Here is a 15,353-nt window from a genome sequence, read left to right as displayed (position 1 = left end):
GCGAAAATGAGTGAAGCCTTAGGCAATGCCAGAATAAGGGGTTATTGCTTGAAATGGTTTGCAAGCTACTTAGAATTGAGAAGTTACAGAGTGAAAGTACTAACAAAAAGTAACAATCAAACTGACATCTCTTGTGGTGTTCCTCAGGGTTCTAAATTAGGCCCAATCCTATATATAATCCACGCTAATAGCATGCTTAGAGCACTGAAAAATTTTGAACTATTTGCATATGCAGATGACACAGCCGTACAAATTATGCAAAGGAAATTAGATCTCATAGCAAAATAGTCACTTGATAATATGCTTACTATAAACATATCAAAAACCAAGTTAATGCACATTAGGCCTCCACACATTAGCCAAACAAGAATTGAGCTTACCTTTCACGATTGCAGGCATGAAAACCAGGTACCCTGTGCATGCAACACGTTGCTAGATACAGTTGACACTTACAAGTATCTCGGTGTAATACTTGATGAAAACTTTACATGGAATACGCAAATATCACACCTGCAAAAGAAACTTCGATCCTCCTCTTACTTCTTAAAACATCTGAGTTACTGCACCAATTATGACGTTTAACATCAGGCATATTTAACTCTATCGGAATCGTATCTAAGACATGGGGTCGCCGCATGGGGAATTTCAGCACACTGCAGAAAACTGCAGGAAAGTAAAAACTTCAATTTAAAAATCCTGGCCAAGAAAAAAAAATATATACACACCAAACATTCAACTGAATAGCGCATTAAAACTACTAGATCTTAGTGCTATTTTTAAACTAACAGTTTTAAATGAACTTTATGATGAAAATGAATTTAAAGTCCCACTATCTCGCAGTCATCGCACACGAAGGCGCCTGGATAATACACTAGTAGTACCAAAGTTTCTAAATAATTATACAAAAAGATCTCTATGCGTGTTACTTCCCTAACTTTTTAATGGCCTACCAATAAGTTTAACGAATTCACCAAATACATTGGGAGAGAAAACAACTAATTAAAGATCATTTTAAAATATTACTATAATAAAGCTCTCAACGTAAAAATATATAAAGCCGACTATGGAAAATATGTATAAAAGCTCTTTAATATCACTTCATATTGTTTAAATACTCTGAAAAAAAAATCCACATTAAATCCAAATACTTTACGTTGAAAAATTCCATTTAATCAAAAGTATTTGTTTCAGCAGCAAAGTATTTACATAAAATACTTTGCTCTTGATTCCACAACTTTTTTTAAATACGGCACTGTTGTTTTAAATGCGTGCTCGCTTTTAAAAATTCTCTAAACACAATCAAATGTAAAAGTATTTATTTCAAATGTTTCGTATTTAAATTTCATTGGATTAACTGTTTTAAATTCAAACGTATTTGCTTTAACAATTTCGCATTTAATTCCGCATTTGAGTTTACCGTTATACCATGAAGTTTTCATTTACATATTATCTTTCACACGGAACTTATATGGCGGCGTTATAATAAATTATTTTTGGGATTTTAGCTAAAGGTAAGTAATATAAATTTTAATTTTTAGCAAAAATGTTTATTCTTATATATTATTTGTATATGTAGCTTAGTGCATATCCAGAATCGTTTAAGGCAACATATTTGCACAGAGTGGAGATTTTACATTATTTCAAAGATATGTATATACAAATTTATTACAATAAAAATGTTTATTCAAAAACACTTTTGCAGTTATGAGTGAGGAATTAATACCATCTACGCCTACCGATATTTCACTATTTTCCGAGCAAACTCCGCTTGGAGATGAGTCCACTACATCAAAAAAAGACAATGAGGCAGTAATCATATTAGACACCGATTTACAGCTATACGATTTGTTTTGCTCTTGGGGTTTGTCGGCTGATTCATTAATACAGTTCGATCAGTGTGAGGTAAAGAGTATGGACATTTTGAAGATGATACACTCTCATGACATTGATGAAATCCTCAATATAAGAGAACTCATAGCTGACAAAATTAAATTCGGGTATCAACTCCAAAATTGGCGTTTGCAAAATAATGTGAGTAAATAGTTGTTTACTTTTGTTTTTGTTTTTTAATATACGTTTATATATTCCTAGTTTGATATGCTTACATGCTGCAGTGGTGCAAGCACAATGCATAAAATTTCCCCACCTCACAGCAGGCTGAGCACTAGTACACCACCGATTTCACTGGGCCATCAACCCAACTTGGAGAATATTTTGAAAGATACCGTCTATGGTAATGATATTGTTAAGAAATACGAAAACTTGAATTGCCTCCAAGAGACCGACCAATCCACAATAGTGCGTATTATTGTAGATAATTACATTAAACGCGATATCAAAATGACTCCGGCTACAATGAAAAATGTAGCAAACCAGCTTGTCAAGCTCTTTCCAACCGAACAGGAATCGGTGTACTTATATACCCAGAAAAAACAAAAAAAAAACGCTACCGGAAAACTGTATGATAGATATCTTAATAGCTTGCATAAGCGAGTCTCAGCAGAAAAATGACACTCCATCAAAAATTAGCAAAACTGTTGTTATAAGCAATGAGGGTCCGGAAAACTCGGATGCGACTAAACAATGATTACAACATAATATCCCTGAAGATATATTTGAATTGTGGAAAGAAACTTTAGAAGAGGCAATGAGAGAACATAAAAGTGGTATACAAGATTTATTAAAGGAATGGATACGATATTGCGATTCCAAGGGATACCAACTGATTGATATTGATTTTGGCACAATGTTTCCTGGTAAATCAGATCTGATGTTTAACAAAATTGACAGCATTCAGGAAACAATAAATGAAGTAATGTTTAATTTTATTAACAAACTTAGAAAATCTAAACAACATTCTAAGCAAAAATAATTATCCAAAATGTTTAATACGCGAATTAATAGACCAGGAACTCATGAAAAGAAACTGCCACAACCAAATAATAACAAATTCGGAACCACAAACACAAAAGAAATTCTTCAGCGCAACATACATACCACGACTCACCGAAAATGTTTACCACAGCATAGCAAAAACACCTAACACAGTACTAGCTTACAGGTCAAACCAAACCATGTCCACAATATATACAAGAACAAGGCATCCCTTAGAACACCAACAACAAAATAATGTTATATACGAGGTAACATGCAAAGGCGATGAAAACGACGAAACGACCTCTTTCGGTTAGACTAGGCGAGCATGAAGCGAATATCAGAAAACAAAAAACAAGTACAGCACTAGCGCAACATATATTAACAAGTGGGCACTCAGCTGACTTTACCAACACGAAAATTATTGATAAGGAAAAGAGAGAAGCAACAAGATATACACTTGAGAGCCTGAGAATTATGGAAAGACGAGAAAAGACGATCAATAAACGCGAAGATACGGAAAACATAGCGGCCGCTTACATTGTTTGTTTACAAAACAATAATTTTTAGTATTGATAAAGCTACCATGATAGTCAGATGGTAATGATTATATTGTGATGATTTATGTTTTTAATGTTTTTTACAACAGTTTTCATTTAATGACTAAATAACGTAAGTTTATCTTGTTAAATGTTAAACTATTCACCAAATTGTTTTTCTTTGTTGTTTTTCATATCTGTTTTGAAAACTAATTGATAATTTTCATAATTTTTATATATTGTTTGTAACAGATAAATTAATAAATATTCCCCTGATGATGCTAAAAATTAATAAATATTCCCCTGATGATGCTAAAAATAAAAATATTAGCGAAACGTTGGGAAAACAGTGGAATAATTTAGTTTTATTCGCACATAAAATATAGATTGGAAAGCCTACTTACACATATATTTAAGATTAAAGAAGAACCAATCGGAATATATATAAAATTTCAAATAACGGAAGGCCCGCCGCAACAATTTATTTATTATATTTTATCTGTCCCCAACAACTATACAAACAACAACATGAAAGGTTTTTATAAGCACATGAAATACAAACATGGAGACGTCACTTGTCTTAATTTAAAACAATACAGCAAACAAAAGCAGAACTTAGCAAAATAAAGAGAAGAACTGAAATTCCTTCTAGAATGTAAGCTGTATGGCTTTATTCCCTATCACTTGACAAACTCGATCAAGCATTTGCAAATAAAAACCAGCTCTGAACGAATAATACAACAAATGTATAAATTCAAAGAAATCTTCCTTCTAAAAATATTAAACTTGGAAATAACGCAAAAGTACATAAATTTAAAAATTACAAAAGATACACTAACTCGGGCGCAACAACAATTAAAATATACGTTAAGTGAAGAAGAACTCAACTCGTTCGTAACTAAACAAAATTTACTTAGTCAAAGGATCGCAGAACAGAAGAGATCAACGCTAAAAGGCAAAATCAAAAAGCTAAAATACGAACTAATGAAAAAACTGAGAGTTACAACTAACGATGATTGGTTCGTTAATAAAACTACTCTAGAATTCCCTGAAGAAGTAAAGTGGATACTCTCGCTAGAAAGAAAATTTGCTTTACCAACAACAAGAGCAAATTTCTCACCAATACACCTGATAGCCAAACTCGAACAACTGATCCCATCACTAACCAATGAAAAAGAAATAGCGAGAAGCAGAGTAAGCAATAGAATCATGCAATTCAAACGCAGCATAAAGCATAACACATCGGAAAAATTTATATTAGCAGCTTTCCACCAGGCAAAAAGGTTTATACAAATACACAAAAACGAGCTCATTATAACCGATGCAGACAAAGGCAACAAAACGGTGGCAATGTATAAAAGTGAGTACAAAGAAAAAATGAACCAACTCCTTTCAGACAAATACACATACAAAAAAACAAGGATTGACCCAACAAACTCTCTCCAAAAGAAAAACAACAAAATAGTCGATGATCTGTACAAAAGTAAACACATCACCTTTAGGGAAAAACAACAGCTTGTATGTTCTGCAGCCGCTGCGCCAAGAATTTACGGATTGCCGAAAATTCACAAACCACAAATTCCTTTACGTCCGATTACTTCTTCAGTTATGGTCCCCTGCTATAAACTATCCAAACACATTGGCGAAATTTTAAAATCGTTGATTTCAGACAAATATAATATTAGAAACTCATTTATTCTAAAAGACAGGCTATCAAACATACAAGTGTGTGAAGAAGAAGTTCTAGTGTCTTTCGATGTCATCTCTTTGTTTACAAATATACCAACAATGTTTGCTTCAAAAATAATCACAAATAAATGGGACAAAATAAAAGATAATACAAATATTCCAAAAAAGAAGTTTCACGAAATTTTAGATTTTTGTTTGAAAGAAAACAATTATTTTATGTTTGACGGTGATTTATACACACAAACCTTTGGAATGCCCATGGGCAATCCCATTTCTCCCACGATTGCGGACATCATCATGGACGACATACTGGACAATACAATTTCTGAGCTTAAACAACAATTCAACGTAAACATCAAATTTATATGCAAATACGTGGATGACATTTTCGCGGTAATCAAACGAAATTGTAACACGTAGCAAATGCTACGCCACAATATCTATTTCCTATTTAGCGCCCACCCCTAACATCATATTTTCCATTTACTGCCCACCCCTAGTAGTGTATGTACCGACATACATATATACATACATACCGGCCCAACAACCATCGCGCAACCACAAAGCAAGCCAGCGATGGTGAACGCACAATGCTTGGGAATTTTCATTCGTGGCGCGCTGTGCGCGACAATGCGAGCATAATTCCCAACGTGTTCATAGCTACCTATGAATAAAATGATTGGCCGGAATACACCAGGCACACTTCGCCGTAGGTAAGTGAAGTGCGTTTCGGCCGCCACTGGCGGTCGACAAGGGGTGCCCTTTGAGTTAGAAGGGTGCGTTACAAGGTCGGTTCCACCGATGGTACGCCCCCCCTGCTTATCGGACACCCCGCAGGTTTACCCACATTTCCGGTGAGTAAGACGGGATTTACACCCCTTATTACTCATCGGAAAGGTAATGCGCGAGCAGCCTTCTCAGTAGGAAGGAAACCCGTCCCAACGCCATTGGCGGGGCGGATTTCCCCACTACCCTGGTAGACTGCTCGAGCCAATATAAATACATTGTAGGGGCTCCCTTTGGGTCGACGGGGGTAAAGTTACAAGGTCGGCTCTGCCGATGGTACTTCCCCCCAGGCCTATTGGGCAGCCTTACCCATATTCCAGGGACTCCCTTTGGGTCGAGGGGGGGTAAAGTTACAAGGTCGGTTCTGCCGATGGTACTTCCCCCCGGCCTATTGGGCAACCCTAATATTTTGTTATCATCTCCTCTGAGTAAGACGGGACTCACCCCCCTATTACTCAGAGGAAGGGTAATGCACGGATATACGGCTCAGGTAAGAGGGGAACACTTCCCAACGCCTGCGGCGGGACAAACTCCCCTACTACCCTAGCCGAATACCCGAGCCAATATATTGTAGTTAGTTAGCCTCATACTAATATACACACTTCGCCGTAGGTACCATCATCATCGCGATCCCGATCCACGGACATCCCATCCCGAAGCCTAGGCACCCGTTGTCATAGCTATTTGGTGAGAGCCACCGTCATCCAGTACTCTCTCTCTGGGCGTGATCCTAACTACCGCCGTCACTACTACCGCCGTTAGCACCCCTTAGCGAGAGCCACCGTCGTCTCCACCATCTCGGCCACCGCTAGCTAGCACTCTATCTCTCTCTCTGCGGAGAGCCGTCGTCCTTGGATTATAATATCAGCGATACTACTTAGTGAACATCTCTCTCTCTCTTCTGGATTCAAGGTTGTGGATATTTTAGCCCGAGAGCCGCGTGTGTGTGTGTGTTCGAAATCAAAACACTAATTTACTGTGTATTTATTTAGGTGGGGGAAGTGGGACCTCCATCCGACTCTGGATTGACTTGAGCATACCTCAGCCTTTGACCAAACCCACCTCATAAAATGATGCGAACACAATTTTAAAAATTTTAAATAAGTACCACAATAAATTACAATTTACGATGGAAAGGGAAGTGAATTCCAAAATTCCGTTCCTGGGAAAATCATAATCTTTTACTTGACTGGTATGCGAAACCCACTTCATCCGGGCGGCTGATAAACTACCTTTCATCGCAACCAAAAAGGTACAAAATTAACACGGCTAAGAACCTTATAAGTAAAGTGTTGGCCATAAGCCACAATAAATTTCACGAAACAAACTTAGAAAAACTAAACAACATTCAGACAGTTGAATACGCGAATTAATAGACCAGGAGCTCATGAAAAGAAACTGCCACAACAAAATAATAACAAATTCGGAACCACAAACACAAAAGAAATTCTTCAGCGCAACATACATACCACGACTCACCGAAAATGTTTACCACAGCATAGCAAAAACACCTAACACAGTACTAGCTTACAGGTCAAACCAAACCATGTCCACAATATATACAAGAACAAAGCATCCCTTAGAACACCAACAACAAAACAATGTTATATACGAGGTAACATGCAAAGGCGATGAAAACGACGAATGTAGAAGAATATATATTGGTACTATAAAACATCCTCTTTCGGTTAGACTAGGCGAGCAAGAAGCGGATATCAGAAAATAAAAAACAAGTACAGCACTAGCGCAACATATATTAAAAAGTGGACACTCAGCTGACTTTACCAACACGGAAATTGTTGATAAGGAAAAGAGAGAAGCAACAAGATATACACTTGAGAGCCTGAGAATTATGGAAAGACGAGAAAAGACGATCAGTAAACGCGAAGATACGGAAAAAATAGCGGCCGCTTACATTGTTTGTTTACAAAACAATAATTTTTAGTATTGACAAAGCTACCATGATAGTGAGATGGTAATGATTATATTGTGATGATTTATGTTTTTAATGTTTTTTACAACAGTTTTGAATAACGTAAGTTTATCTTGTTAAATGTTAAACTATTCACAAAATTGTTTTTCTTTGTTGTTTTTCATGTCTGTTTTGAAAACTAATTGATAATTTTCATAATTTTTATACTCAGTTGAGCAGAGCTCACAGAGTATATTAAGTTTGATTGGATAACGGTTGGTTGTACATATATAAAGGAATCGAGATAGATATAGACTTCCATATATCAAAATAATCAGGATCCAAAAAAAATTTGATTGAGCCATGTCCGTCCGTCCGTCCGTCCGTCCGTTAACACGATAACTTGAGTAAATTTTGAGGTATCTTTATGAAATTTGGTATGTAGGTTCCTGAGCACTCATCTCAGATCGCTATTTAAAATGAACGATATCGGACTATAACCACGCCCACTTTTTCGATATCGAAAATTTCGAAAAACTGAAAAAATGCGATAATTCATTGCCAAAGGCGGTTAAAGCGATGAAACTTGGTAGATGGGTTGACGTTATGACGCAGGATAGAAAATTAGTAAGATTTTGGACAATGGGCGTGGCACCGCCCACTTTTACAAGAAGGTAATTTAAAAGTTTTGCAAGCTGTAATTTGGCAGTCGTTGAAGATATCATGATGAAATTTGGCAGGAACGTTACTACTATTACTATATATGTGCTAAATAAAAATTAGCAAAATTCGTAAAAACATTCTAGAGTCACCCCTGGCCCACCCTAATGGCGATATCTCGAAAAGGCTTCCACCTATAGACCTAATGCCCACTCCCTCTTAAAATGCTCAGTAACACCTTTCCTTTGATACCCATATCGTACAAACATTCTAGAGTCACCCCTGGCCCACCCTAATGGCGATATCTCGAAAAGGCGTCCACCTATAGACCTAGTGCCCACTCCCTCTTAAAATGCTCAGTAACAGCTTTCGTTTGATACCCATATCGTACAAACATTCTAGAGTCACGCTTGGTCCACCTTTATGGCGATATCTCGAAAAGGCGTCCACCTATAGAACTAAGGATTGCTCCCTTTTAAAATACTCATTACCACCTTTCATTTGATACCCATATCGTACAAACACATTCCAGAGTCACCCTGGCCCACCCTAATGGCGATATCTCGAAAAGGCGTCCACCTATAGACCTAATGCCCACTCCCTCTTAAAATGCTCAGTAACACCTTTCGTTTGATACCCATATCGTACAAACATTCTAGAGTCACCCTTGGTCCACCTTTATGGCGATATCTCGAAGAGGCGTCCACCTATAGAACTAAGGATTGCTCCCTTTTAAAATACTCATTACCACCTTTCATTTGATACCCATATCGTACAAACACATTCCAGAGTCACCCCTGGCCCACCCTAATGGCGATATCTCGAAAAGGCGTCCACCTATAGACCTAATACCCACTCCCTCTTAAAATGCTCAGTAACACCTTTCCTTTGATACCCATATCGTACAAACATTCTAGAGTCACCCCTGGCCCACCCTAATGGCGATATCTCGAAAAGGCGTCCACCTATAGACCTAGTGCCCACTCCCTCTTAAAATGCTCAGTAACACCTTTCGTTTGATACCCATATCGTACAAACATTCTAGAGTCACCCTTGGTCCACCTTTATGGCGATATCTCGAAAAGGCGTCCACCTATAGAACTAAGGATTGCTCCCTTTTAAAATACTCATTACCACCTTTCATTTGATACCCATATCGTACAAACACATTCCAGAGTCACCCCAGGCTCACCCTAATGGCGATATCTCGAAAAGGCGTCCACCTATAGACCTAGTGCCCACTCCCTCTTAAAATGCTCAGTAACACCTTTCGTTTGATACCCATATCGTACAAACACATTCCAGAGTCACCCCTGGCCCACCCTAATGGCGATATCTCGAAAAGGCGTCCACCTATGGACCTAATGCCCACTCCCTCTTAAAATGCTCAGTAACACCTTTCGTTTGATACCCATATCGTACAAACACATTCTAGAGTCACCCCTGGCCCACCCTAATGGCGACATTTCGAAGAGGCGTCCACCTATAGACCTAATGCCCACTCCCTCTTAAAACGCTCAGTAACACCTTTCATTTGATTCCCATATCGTACAACTAGATACACCCCTGGTCCACCTTTATGGCGATATCTCGAAACGGCGTCCACCTAGGGAACTAAGGATCACTCCTTTTCAAAATACTCATTAACAGCTTTCATTTGATACCCATATCGTACAAACATATTCTAGAGTCACCCCTGGTCCACCTTTATGGGGATTTCTCGAAAAGGCGTTTACCTATAGAACTAAAGCCCATTCCCTTTTAAAATACTCATTATCACCTTTCATTTGATACCCATATCGTACAAACACATTCTAGAGTCAGCCCTGGTCTTTAATACCTTCCATTTGATACACATGTCATACAACCACATTCCAGGGTTACCCTAGGTTCATTTTCCTACATGGTGATTTTCCTTATTTTGTCTCCATAGCTCTCAACTGAGTATGTAATGTTCGGTTACATCCGAACTTAGCCTTCCTTACTTGTTATATATTGTTTGTAACAGATAAATTAATAAATATTCCCCTGATGATGCTAAAAATAAAAATATTAGCGAAACGTTGGGAAAACAGTGGAATAATTTAGTTTTATTCGCACATAAAATATAGATTGGAAAGCCTACTTACACATATATTTAATAGAAGTAATTTTTAATTCATAAATAAAAGATAAACTGAACCAGACTTACTACGACGCTATGCTTGTTGCTAACCACGCAAGTATGTAAATTATTTTTTGTTATTTTTGCGTTATTTCCGTTTTTATTTTAGATTGCAGACATTATTATTTCTTTAATTTATTAAATGCAGTAATAACACCGCCAAGGGTAAATAAAAACTTTAAACCCTCTATCGCAGATGGGCAAATGGAATGATGAACTTGCAACAAAAACTTGATGAACTGAATAATGGCTGCGCTCAAACAGGGATTTACATTGCAACCAAGGGTGTTTGTTGTTGGTGAGAGTCCCCAAAATTTAAACGAATTCTATGTCTGTGTTGACAACGTTAAATACAAAGTAAACAGCTTAGTAAGGGCTGTAGATTTAGTTATAAAAATTTGATTTGTATTCAACATCGAATATTCCGCAATGAGCAAATATTTTTCTTCAAGGATATGTTTATGACATTCCAAATCAGGAAAAATTTCCAAAAATTGAAAATATTTTAAACAAACTATTTAATGTCGAATAAAACCGCAGTTACAGAAAGTCCCACACATACTTGCTCTATATGCGAAAATAATTTCGTATTATTTGAAAATCTTTTTAACCATTTGAAGGACGTACATCGATGTCCTGTTACTTTTAAGTACTTATGCTTTATCAGAATTGTAATAGATACTTTCAAAACTTGTATAAGTTTCGAAATCACGCAAGGAAGCATGATTTTAGTTCTAATGTTTGTGAGAGCACGAATTGTTCACAAACCAAATTACCGAAAAATGATACAAGTTCAACCCAAAATATAAGAAACTCGCTACAAGTCAAGAATGCTTAGAGCTTCATCCAGATTTGCCCCCTATTCCAGATAACGCCAATGACATTAATAAACTAAACATTATTGAAATCAAAAAGTTGATAGAGAAAAATGTAATAAGTCATACTTTACAGCTTCACTGCAAACCGAATAATTTGAGAAAAGATTTACCAGTAGCTCAAAAATCCATCACTGAATTGATAATTGATCCAATTTTAACTTCTTTTGAAAAATTCACAGAGTACGTTGCTCCTGAGAAACAAATCGAATTTGAAGAACGAATTGCCTATGCAAAGCAACCTTTTAAGAATATTTCTTCAGAATACAAATTACTACAAAAACTCGAAGATATTGGTCTTCATAAGCCATCACAGTTATTTACAATATCTAGGCAACTCGATGAAGTATTTGCTTCTGGTTTCCCAACATTAAAAGAAAATATAATTGAGGGCTGTCTCTGTGACATAAAGCATCAATTAAAGAAATATTTTGAAGAGCCAAACATTTTACACCAAACATTTGAAAATATTGAAAAAATGAAGTCTTCGAATACTCTTAACCATTTTATAATGGGCAATTTTGGAAGAGTAAAACTAGTTGTTTCGGAATTAAAACTGTTTTCCCCATTTTTCTGTACACCGATGCATTCGAAATTAATAACCCTTTGGGAACGCATATGCATTCAGTTTGTGGCATATATTTTACAATACCTGTCATCCCGTCACACCAAATATCTCATTTACGCTATATTTTTGTAGCAGGATTTATAAACGCGAAAGATATGAGTTATTTCGGTAATGAATTAACACTTAACAGATTTGTTGAGGTTCTTGAAGACTTATCTCTAAATGGAATAAATGTAGTCGTTGAAAATACCCGATTTAAAATTTATTTTTATCTCGGCCAGATATTGGGTGATAACTTGGGCTTAAATGAAGTATTGGGTTATCATACTAGTTTTAACAGCAAATTTTTTTGCCGCTTTGTTCGTTATCCAAAGAAGAGTGTCAATCAGCATTAATCGAAGATTTGCAAAGAATACGTAATAAGGAATGTTATACCATGGAATTGCAGTGCTGTAGCAAAGAACTTAATGCTGTCAAAGAAAATTGTATTTGGAACAAACTACCCCTTTTTCATGTTACAGATAATAAAGCTTGTGATTTGATGCACGACGTGTTTTTAGGAGTAGCTAGATATATTATTCCAAAGGTTCTAGATTACTTTATTTATCAGAAAAAATATTTTTCGTTGGAAGCGTTTAACTATAGAAAACAATTGTTTGCTTACGGTCCAGCTCACGTAAGAAGTTTAAGTAATCCCATTACAAGGGCTCGAATTAAGACTAATAACATGAAAATGAACGCTTCGGAAATGAAACTTTTTTTGAATAATATTTTACTAATTATTGGCGACTTAGTAGACGAATTTGATTTAGCATATACATTTTTAATAACATTTATTAAAATTGTTTATATTATAATGGCTGAGGAATTTAGTGATATTATTTTACATGAACTACGTTCTTTAATTGCCGATCATCACACATTTTATATTACAGGCTTTAGAGAGAAGCTAAAACCAAAACACCATTTTATGATTCACTACATCAACTCTATCAAAGAACTTGGCCCACTCAAATTTTTGTGGTATTTTAGATTTGAAGGAAAACATGCTCAATTTAAAAAATACGCCAATAATATAACATCTCGTAAAAATATTCCGCTGTCTCTGGCAACTAAGTATAGTTTCCAATTCTGCTCTAATTTATTAGAAAGAAATTTTTTTGAAAACGATCATGTACAATGCAGAAATGTTCTACCAATAGATCTTACAGAACTTGAATTTTATCAAAATTTATGTACAGCTTTTAGAACCGGTTATGAAACTTCAAGTGTAAGTTACAAAGGAGTGTTGCATGAAAAAAATTACTACGTAAAATCAAATAATACAATTTTGCATATTGTTTTTGTTTTTTCGGCCTATTGATAAATCATTCAAGGTTCGAATCGAGCTCAAGGCCAGAACAACAATTTTTTTTTTCTAATGATAATTACTGTTATTTTTTAATTTTTCTAAATTTGAAAAATTGTATTTTGTTTTTGGAATAGTAAGTAGAAAATTTTTCAGACAACCTGCCATAGCTGCGCAGATAGATCCATTTCGAAGGGTGCTAAGCCTTCATTATCAGTACGCTTTAGGCATGCTGCGCTAACCATTTAGCTATACAGCGGTGGTTTGTTTGACTGGCAAATTTGCTACTTCTATTCCTTTTTACCAACTATATTTATTCAGTATTGCGCCATCTGGTGCAAATCACTGATAATGCTGGATTTTTGTTTATTGTCAATTACTTTGTTTGACATTCCCAAGTGCTCATGGTTTATTAACAATTGTTTTTGTTTTTTTCCAACAAAATACAATTTTTCAAATTTAGAAAAATTAAAAAATAACAATAATTATCATTAGAAAAAAAAATTATTGTTCTGGCCTTGAGCTCGATTCGAACCTTGAATTTTGCATATTATAAAATTATTTTTTGAATTAGAGAATGAAATATTTTTAATTTGCCAAGAATGCAAAACTTCTTATTTGGAAAAATATCAATCGTATGAAATTTTAAGCTCTAATAATGCCTTTTACTTAAAAAAAGTCGATCTCATTTCGACACCAGCCAAATTATATACTTTAAATGATGGAAAAAGTGTTGTAAGATTTTTTTGACAACAATATTGTAGAAAATCACTATCCACTAGATTTTTGTCGCTGGTTTTTATCTACATACAGAAATATATAAATATTTCTTTAAATTTTAATGTATTATATTTGTAAGTATGTATTTATCTTTATGTTAAATAAGTAAGATTTTCATTGAAAAGTTAATTCAAATTCCAATTTTTATTTCCCATGGTAGAGATGCCCATATTGCTTAAATTCTGAGTTTACTCGTAGTAACAAAACTACTATGTGTGATTGCACTCAAAATTTAGTGCAATATGCCCATCTCTGGTTCATTGTGAAGTGCGGAGAGTTTGGGGTTGGGGGAGTGAACCATAAAAGAACAAATGCGATCACATTTAGTTTAACAGCAAACACTGTTAACCGCAAATACTTTCACTGTCAAAACAAATGCGGAAGTAGTTGCTACTAGAGATATACGCCGCCGCCGCCGCCGATTTTGGTCGTTTTTCGTACGCCGCCGCCGAATGTCAAAAATAACGGCGCGGCGGCGGCGGCGTCCGGCGCGATACTATATTTTCTCGTTTAAGACTGTTTAGGCAATTTATTGTTCATGTCGAAAATTGGTCGAATATGGTCGAAAAAAGTATCAACGGATGCGCATCACTGCCAGTTATAAGAAACTAACTGCGAAATTTAACTCTTTCTAACTGTTCAAAAGTTATTTAAAATAAACAGGCGTTTTCGTTGTCAGCTTAACACGCACTTTGCATCGCCCAATTTACCAAGTCATTAAAACAAAACACTAAACGGAAAGTTTAATAATAAATTTATATGCGCACTTTGCATATTTTGCATATCAAACAAAATGACCCTCAAGTTTTTAAAAAAAGCAAATTACCCAAAAAGGTGCCGATTTTAAAAAAAATTTTATATTGCGATTGGTTGAAAGAATAAGCGAAATTAGTGATGCAAAATCATTTATCCTTAATCCTGATTCTTACCTCATACTTAGGTAGGTAGGTTGAACTGGCCGGTCCATGAGGACCTCACATAGACTGATTGAGCCCGTAGTGTTACCATAAGTTTGTTTTAACGACCAAACTGAAAAACCCTATCAAAAACCAGGACCTATGTTATAAAATAACTCCGTCCTCTTGGCAAATACCAGAAACTTCCTAGGACTTAAGCCACTTGCTGCTTCTAGATCTGACAGCTGTATCACTCCTAATA

The 15,353-nt window shown here is 35.8% G+C and overlaps 1 protein-coding gene and 1 pseudogene across 1 annotated transcript in view; one reads left to right on the top strand and one right to left on the bottom strand.

Moving 5' to 3' along the window:
- The window catches only part of Apoltp (Apolipoprotein lipid transfer particle), a 2,338,027-nt gene that overhangs the window by 774,011 nt on the left and 1,548,663 nt on the right, over positions 1-15,353 (bottom strand). The gene's annotated exons all lie outside the window — the stretch shown is intronic.
- On the top strand, positions 1,705-10,985 carry LOC137240259 (uncharacterized; annotated as a pseudogene).

This window comes from Eurosta solidaginis, chromosome 2 (genome assembly GCF_040869045.1).
Source record: "Eurosta solidaginis isolate ZX-2024a chromosome 2, ASM4086904v1, whole genome shotgun sequence".
Lineage (NCBI taxonomy): Eukaryota > Metazoa > Arthropoda > Insecta > Diptera > Tephritidae > Eurosta > Eurosta solidaginis.
Note: the sequence above shows the minus strand (reverse complement) of the source record. Positions and strands in the feature narration are given on the sequence as shown.